Raw genomic sequence first — 8709 nt, forward strand, 5'->3', positions numbered from 1 at the left:
CAGCACTGCCAGCTGAATGCTTGCTTGTACCACTTTGCAAAGAGTGATGATAACATAATGCTGTGCAAAGCCATGGAACTGAAACAGCCTTGGTCGCTCTGGTGGATGATATGAGGAGGGCATTAGATAGGGGAGAATTCACCTTTCTTGTCCTCCTAGATCTTTCAGCAGCTTTTGATACCGTTGACCACGGTATCTTGATGGATCGCCTGGAAGGACTGGGAATTGGAGGCACTGTTTTACAGTGGTTCCGTTCCTTTCTCTCTGACAGGCACCAACAGGTAGCATTGGGAGATGAGGTTTCAGACCCTTGGCCCCTCACTTGTGGAGTGCCACAGGGTTCTATCCTCTCTCCCATGCTATTTAACATCTATATGAAGCCGCTGGGATCTATTATCAGGAGATTTGGGCTGCGGTGTCACCAATATGCGGATGACACACAGCTCTATCTCTCGTTTAAGTCTTCACCAGAGTTGGCTGTGGAGACCGTGTCCAAGTGCCTGGAATCCGTGAGTGGATGGATGGGAAGGAACAGGCTGAAGCTAAATCCTGACAAGACCGAGGTACTGCTTGTGGGAGACAGGGGTAGGCTGGGTCCTGTTGACCTGAGGTTTAATGGGGTACAATTACCCCTGAAGGACCAGGTCTGCAGCCTTGGGGTTGTTCTTGATTCCAGGCTGTCCATGGAGGCTCAGATTTCGGCAGTGAGCCGGGCAGCCTGGTACCAACTACACCTCATACGCAGGCTGCAACCCTACCTCCCTGTTCATCAGCTCCCACTGGTAGTACATGCCCTGGTCACCTCTCGATTAGACTACTGCAATGCGCTCTATGTGGGGTTACCCTTGAAAACGGTCCAGAAACTTCAACTGGTACAGAATGCGGTGGCTCGTTTACTTACAAACAGCCATCGCCGTGATCATATTACACCAGTATTATTTAATCTACACTGGCTTCCAGTTGTTTTCCGGGCCCAATTCAAGGTGTTGGTGTTAACCTTTAAATCCCTATACGGTTTCGGTCCAGTTTATCTGAAGGAGCACCTCCAGCGTCACCAACTATGCCGCCCGACAAGATCAACCACGCAGGGCCTTCTCTCAATCCCACCAACAAAAGTGGCTAGGTTGGTGGGGACTAGAGAGAGGGCTTTTTCGGTGGCGGCCCCCACTCTCTGGAATTCCCTCCCGTTCGATCTTCGACATGCCCCTTCCCTGGATACCTTCCGCCGAGCCTTAAAAACTTGGCTGTTTGGTCAGGCCTTTGGGACTATTGGGATGGGCTAATTATATACTCAATGCCCATTGCTATGTATTACATTTGCTGCTATTTGTCACTGTTGATTATTTGCATGTTATTGTATTTACTGTAATTACTGTATTATTGTATTTTATTGAATTTGTTATGTACGCCGCCTAGAGTGGCTTCGGCCAGATAGGCGGCCTAAAAATTAATTTTTTTTCCAGGCCCACAGAAATAAGATCCTGCACCCACTGAGAAGCTTCCAATTAAAATTCTATCAGATTATGGCCTTCATACACCCTTTTGCAAGAAGGAATGAAGATCTCTGCTTTTACTGGCACATGTCTTCTTGTTTCCCAAATGGGGAAAAGGGACGTTTTGGTTTAAAAAGATATTATGCAAGTTAAATCTCTTGGGAAATCATGAGAGAATACATTCATCATTTGCAATTAACCTCAAGCTAACAGTTCTCCTTTACACATGCATTATTTTGGAAATTATGACATTTTGATCTGTGCTATTAACATGAATGCTTTGTCCCTGATTCTGCAAGTTAAGTACAGAAACACATGAAAGTGTCACTCTTATACATCGTAACACAAGCGTAGAAGTCCTCAGTAACAAAACAATGGTGCCTCTGCAAACTCTGGTGGAAAATGGGAAGACCTCAACCAGGCTTTCATTATCTTCAGAATGAGATAGTCTGAAAGCCCAGAACAGTTTAGACTGCAGCAGTCACTAAAAAGTTCGCAACAGAAAAAACCTATTGTAAAGAAACGTCTTGACCCAAAAACTTATAAACACAACCTCAAACCCAGCTTCAAAGCCAAATGTTAAGCAGGTGCAAGTAGAATGAAACTCCATCTTTCCTATTGTGAAAGTAAATATATCCGCTAGCAGAGAAACACACATAACAAAGAAATGGACTAACTTACGGTGACCCTATGAACAGGGTTTTCATGGTAAGCAGTATTTAGAGGGGGGTTACCATTGCCTTCCTCTGAGGCTGAGAGGTAGTGACTGGCCCAAGGTCACCCAGTGAGCTTCGTGGCTGTGTGGGGATTCAAACCCTGGTCTCTCAAGTCATAGTCCTAAGATAGGTAAAACTGACCAAGGGGGAGGGCGGGGGAGGAGAAGGGAGGGAGGGGGCGGGGAGGGGCAAAAGGAAGGTGAAGGGAGGGAGGAGGAGGGGAGGGCAGGTTCGATCATTTGCATGCTTATTGAGTTCAGTGGGATTTACTCCCATGTAATCATGCTTGAAAATGAATTGGACTGTCTTCAAGTTGATCCCGATTTATGGTGACCCTATGAATAGAGTTTTCATGGTAAACGGTATTCAGAGGTGGTTTACCATTGCCTTTCTCTGAGGCTGAAGGTAGTGACTGGCCCAAGGTCACCCACTGAGCTGCATGGCTGTGTGTGGATTCGAACACTGGTCTCCCAGGTCGAAGACCAACACTCTAACCACTACGCCACACTAGCTCTCCACACAACAAAAGAATCCCAGAGAACAAGACATCCTGATTTTTAACATCCTGGAACCCCTTTTGCCCCAGGAGAAACTTTCTCTAGAGATGGGAGACCTGGGATTCCGAGAATGCTTGGATGGAGCCACATTTATTTATTTAATTTATTTATATCCCATCCTTCCTTCTAGAAGGAGCCCAGGGCAGCAACATTCATTCGTGGTGAATGTTCATGGCATGCATTTTCATTCCATGGTATATACTGGATGGAACAGAATATCATTGTGCTTGCACTCCCTGGCCACTTGCAGGAAGAGATGTTGCTGTGTAAAGTTATAAAACATTTTGAAAGGGTCTGGACAACATTCATTACTTTTAAGAATAATTGCTTTAATGCAAACATAATATTAATTCATATAGCTTTGTTTCACTCGCAACGTTTTGGAAAGAGTGAAACTGGGGTGAGGGTTAAAAAAAAATCTTATTCCCCTCCCCAACACACACATGCACAGTCTCACACCCACAGCAGCTTGAAGGGAGCATGGATGGAATGTTTCTAGTTGATATTTAGCTATGAACTCACTGAGTGGCTTTACAAAAGCCATTCTTTCTGTCACGACTCTCCCCTCCCTGCCAAATATGGGGCGGAGATCGCATATATATTGCATTGTAACGTAGGTTAAATGTTTAACCAACATATGTAATGCTTCTATTTTCTCCCTAAATCGCTCAAACCACTCACATTGTGATTTATACCACTACTCATGCTGGAACAACTTTGAAGTTTAAAACAAAACAACCAAGGCAACAGACCCTCTTGGGTGTTGAGATCAGCAGAGGGGATTCTTTTGGTAGTTCCGCCATCCTCAGAAGCTCACAGTGGTGGTGGCGCGGGAGAGGGCCTTCTCTGTAGCAGCCCCTAAGCTGTGGAACTCCCTCTCCTCCGAGGTGCATCTGGCAACATCATTGTACAACTTTTGGTGAATGCTGAAGACGCACCTCTTTACCCTGACCTTTGACACCTGAGATGTATATTTTTAGAACCCACCCTATTTTCTGTGATGTGATTTCAGTTATTTTTAACTGTTTTAATGATGTGTTTTAAAACTGTTGTAACCTGCCCTCGGACCTCTGAGTAATACGTTCTAATTTTTTTAAAAAATACAAATCAGCTATCTCTCATTACCCATGACTCTCCATTCACTCCTGAACTATCAACATTTAAACCGCAAACTCCCCAAAGTAGAGACTTTTTAAAATATATATATATCTATTTATATTACTCCTACAAAGGTAATTATATTACCACATAATTAACGGCAGCATTTTATTATTAATCTCCCATAATCATTACAAAACTTCCAGCAGCTCTGCAAAGGAAACCTGAACCCCACAAGGCGTCTAAATCAGCACAGCACTAGGCTCACCCCTCGCAGCATAAGTAACTTCGGCACCCACCCCGCACGCAATAATTCAGCTTTATGAAGAGGGGAAGGGGCCAGCTTCAAAACTGGAAGACACCCCCCCCTCCACTCAGCCCTAACAAAGACAGGATGAGTCCACTTCCCAGCTGACAAGACACCCTCCCAACATCTATAAGGCATGGGGAGCGAACGACGCTCCGAGTTGACACTCTACTTCGATTAATTCAGACTTCATTGGGGGAGGGGGCGTTTCGGAGGAGGCGCGACTCCCCCTCCCCCCTCCTCAGCACTCCTGAGCGTTTCTTCTCCCCTCCCCCGCCCCCAACCCCAACCCGCAGGAGAAACCAGCCCGCCAGCCAATCACATCGGCCTCCCTTCTCCTCGGAGCGCGCGCCGCCCGCCCAGAAGCTCCCCCCTCCCAGCTGCTTCCCCGCCCCAGCCAATCATGAAGAGGAACGCAGCGGCGCTCCCTTCCCCGTTTCTCCTCACAGCGAGCCCCCCTCCGAAGTCTCCCCCCCCCGCCTGTCTCCTCACCCGCGGCTGCCCCCAGGTTCGCCCGCGTTTAGAACGGCCCCAAACTTGCGAGGCGGCGGCGATGACGGGCCGACCGGGCAGCACTACGCTGCTCTTCCTTCCCTCAGCCGCTGCGGGAGCTTTTCAAAATTCCTCCCGAGGCCGGAACCGGGAGCCCCGCCCCCTCGCCTGCTGCCCCGCCCCCTCGCGTCGCCAAGATGGCGGCGGGACGGGGCGGCACTGCGCCTGCGCGACCCTGAAAGGGTGGAGTCGGGAGGAGGTGTGGGGGAGGCGCCGCAAAAACAAAACAAGGCAAGAGAGGGTCGTGAGTTCGAGTCCCGTCACAGCTACTGAGAAGAATAGAAGAAAAATGAAAGAAGGGGGAGTCGCGTAGGCAGCATTATTGCAACAGGAGAAGGCTCGGAGCTCCAGGCGGGCAATGATTTGGGGGAATGTACAAAAAATAATCCAAGCAGTAGCACAGTGCCTTATGTAGAGCCCACTGAAAGTCACAGAGCTGTGAGGCAGCTTTATCGTTCAGTTGATGGGCGAGATCTCAATGGCTATCTCGCTGTGCCACCTTTCCCAGGTAAGACACGAGCTGCAATTGGACCCTGAATCGAGTGAGGAAGGAAAACATGATCCAAACACAATAGAACTTTGATCAAAGGTTCTAACTGCCCCAAAGAAGCTCCTGGTCCAACTGCGAGTGCAACCTTGGTCAGAAAGATAACTTTATTCAGGAAACAGGAACAATTTATAGATCAACATGGCATGGCAAGCTGTAAACGTTGCAAAAGACAGAGTCATCAAACAGGGATGTAAACAGACGTAATATAGGGAACATACATATTCAAAAGAAACAGAAGGTGAAGTCTCATCTTTTCTGTCTTCCTGTTCTTCTTAGATCTTACCCTAATGTTATCACCCCTTCAAACAGACACTTTGTGACCAGTGGTTAAATGCATCATTGAAATCGTCTATAAAAGGAACGTTCTCTGTCTTTGTTCTAGATAAAGTAAGGCAGTTACAACAGATTATAGATGTCATTGCTTTGCCAAGAATTAACGCATACTTAGCACAAGCCTAAAAGGTTAGGGAGAGATACAATTTTTTTATAACAGACATAAACCTCAGAAGAGGGAGAATTTTCCACGCCAACACAGTCTTTTACATATCTACTCCCTTATGAAGTCCCACTGAATTGAATGAGGCTTATGTGATGTTCCTATATTAATGTATATATGGTAAGTGTTGTTGTTTTAGACGATACATGGTAAGTGGAGTGAAAGAGGAGGGGGAATGTGAGGTGGTGAATTGTGGAATCTGGGGGGAGAAGAGAAAGAGTGGATTGCTTGGTGGGGTTTAGAGAGTTGTTTACCAGGAGGGAGGTGGTATTGAGTATTAGTATTGAGTAAAACCATATGCTTATGTGCCTTAAGAAGAAATCTTGTTAATCTTGTTAGCTTTGTTATCTGTAATAAATACTTAATTTGGTTTACCAAAGGCCTGATCCTTGGCTGGGGTTTCACAGACCAGAAGGGAGGGTAAGGTAATGACCAAGGCTGAAGGGGAACTGTAACAAATGGTGGCAGCGGTGAAGAGAATAACAATACCAGTATTCAGAGTCTCTGGGAAGACTAGTATTGGGACGTTACTGGTGGTTGCCTAGCAGGGGGATCTGTTGAGATCTGTGCTAGAGCGGGGAGAGAAATCATAAGAGAGAGCGGTCCGGACTGGTGGAGTCCCTGGTGGTGCCTAGAGACAGGCAGTAACCACGAGCAGGTAGGAACCTGACAGGGAGAGCCAGGGAAGGACGCGTCACAGCTTACTCCCAGGTAAGAGGGTATAGGATTGCAACCTAATTGAGGGCTGTAGATTAGTGATGGAGAATAAGCTTTGCATGGAAAAGGTTACAGGCGGCATTCACAGCATACATTTATTCCAGTTTAAACAGTCGTGACTTCCCACAAAGAATCCTGGGAAGTGTAGTTTGTGAAGGGTAGAGAGTTGTTGGGAAACCCCTATTCTCCTCACAGAATTACAATTCCCTGGGAAGAGGGACTAACTGTTAAAACACTCTGGGAATTTTAGCTCTGTAAGGGGAACAGGGATCTAACGTTTCTCAGCACCCTTCACAAACTACAGTTCCCAAGAGTCTTTGGGGGAAGCAACAACTGTTTAAAGTGGAACAACTATCTGGTGTAAATGTAGCCCCAAATTCAGCTGACATCTCCGATTAGGCTGGGGCTGATACGGCTTGTAGTTCAAAACATCCGGAGGGCACCAAGCTGGCTGGGAAAGGATGCCCTTGAGCAAGGGTGGGGAAACCTGTGGCCTTCCAGGGGTTGTTGCACACTAGCTCCCATGAGCCCCAGGCACCATGACCAGTAGACCAGGGATGATGGGAATCCAGCAAGAAGGATGGGAGGGACACTGGTTCCCTACTCCTGCTCTAGAGGAAATGGCTACACTGATAAGCAGAAGAATACTCCTAAAGACACCAGGCACAATCCAAGGAATAAAATTCCTTCCATAGGTCTACAGTCCATAAGAGACACGAACTGCAAGGAATAGGGCTGGGGGCAGGGGCATGTTGGTTCTCATGCTGTCTTTGTAGTAATCACGAGATTGAGAAGTAGTCCAGCATAATAGATTTGCATACTACAGGACATTGCTATCACTCAGCCATGGCTATCCACTCCGCTGTGCCGAGGAGAGGGGGAGAATTTTTATTCAGTTTGCATTGAAAGGCGAACTTGCCTTATTTTCACTTTTCAAACAACATGTGAACCAGAACATAGCCATGCTTCAAAATTTGCACTTAATCGGAATTTTGCAATGCAGTTTTCCAGTCAAGTAATGTATGCAAAAATCTGTATTCTAGAAAGTGTGCGTATAAATGCATATATTTGTGAAAATAACATGCAGAAGTGCATTATATTGGGGAAATGTTTTGCAAAGGTGTGTATATTAAAGGAAAATGCATATAAAATATGTATAGTTGTAGAAATTTGCACAAAAATGGTGACATGTTTTCTTGAGACCTTTTTTTAAAGAATGCAAACTGATGTGGAAATGTGGAGGACCAAATTGAAGACGAAAAATGAGAAGTTGAGAGAAGTTGAAAGTGACATAGTCACCCATCCCTAGCTGTGCCCCTGTTGCTCTATGAAAGCCTAAAGTAGCTTTTGCCAGCCTGATGCCCTCCAGAGGTTTTGGATTACACTGGCTACCCATTAGCTACTGGGCTAAGTTCAAGGTTCTGGTTTTCATGTACAAAGCCCTATACAGTTTGGGACCAGGATACCTAAACCCAGTCAATCACTGCTCTCTGCAGGTAAGGCATCCTGCAGATACCATCTAATCAGGAGGTCCATTCCGCACAATATAGGAAGTAGACCTTTAATGTGGTGACACCTGCCCTTCGGAATTCCCTTAAATATTAGACAGGCGCCATCTCTCTTATCTTTTCGGCACCTACTGAAGACCTTCCTCTTTCAACAAGCCTTTTAAATAGAGACCTTATCCCAGTCTGCATCTGTGTTGGAATTGCTTTTTAAGATTTTTTTAAAAAAATAAAAATAAAAGATGTTTTTCGAGAGATTTGATGCTTTCTCTGCAAAGCAATCTGTTCCCTGGCAGGTGTAGTCCAAAATCTCTGTAGGGCGCCAGATTGCAGAACGTTATTGGTAGCAAATCATCTAATTGATCTTCAAACCCAGCTCGATCACTGAGATCATCTGCAGGAGCGGCTTTGGTCATTCCCCGAGTTGGCAAGGCTCATTTAATATTGACACTGAACTGAGTCTTCGGTGTCATCAGCCCAGTTCTCTGGAATGCTCTGCCAACAGAGATTCAGCAGGCGCCTTCAGTTTTAACTTTTAGGCGCCTACCGAAAACCTTTCTGTTCTGCCAGGCTTATGCAGGCAATTAAGAAGATGCTTTTTTCACAACAGTTGACCTTTGTTTTTATTGTATTTTAATGGGTTTTTTTAATTCTGTGGTGGTGGTGGTGGTTTTTAACATATTGTAAATTGCTTTGATGTTTTTAACTAAATAGCAGT

General features: G+C 45.9%; 1 protein-coding gene across 3 annotated transcripts in view; it reads right to left on the minus strand.

Moving 5' to 3' along the window:
* Nucleotides 1-4836, minus strand: part of KLHL13 (kelch like family member 13) — a 73973-nt gene extending 69137 nt beyond the window's left edge. For 2 of the 3 annotated variants that reach the window (XM_061598646.1, XM_061598643.1), the window contains exon 1: nt 4664-4835. The gene's annotated coding sequence lies outside the window, so the exon portion shown is untranslated. Of the gene's footprint in view, nt 1-4663 lie in introns of all 3 variants that reach the window. The other variant, XM_061598647.1, reaches the window with a different exon arrangement.
* Nucleotides 4837-8709: the final 3873 nt, after the last annotated feature.

This window comes from Rhineura floridana, chromosome 16 (genome assembly GCF_030035675.1).
Source record: "Rhineura floridana isolate rRhiFlo1 chromosome 16, rRhiFlo1.hap2, whole genome shotgun sequence".
Lineage (NCBI taxonomy): Eukaryota > Metazoa > Chordata > Lepidosauria > Squamata > Rhineuridae > Rhineura > Rhineura floridana.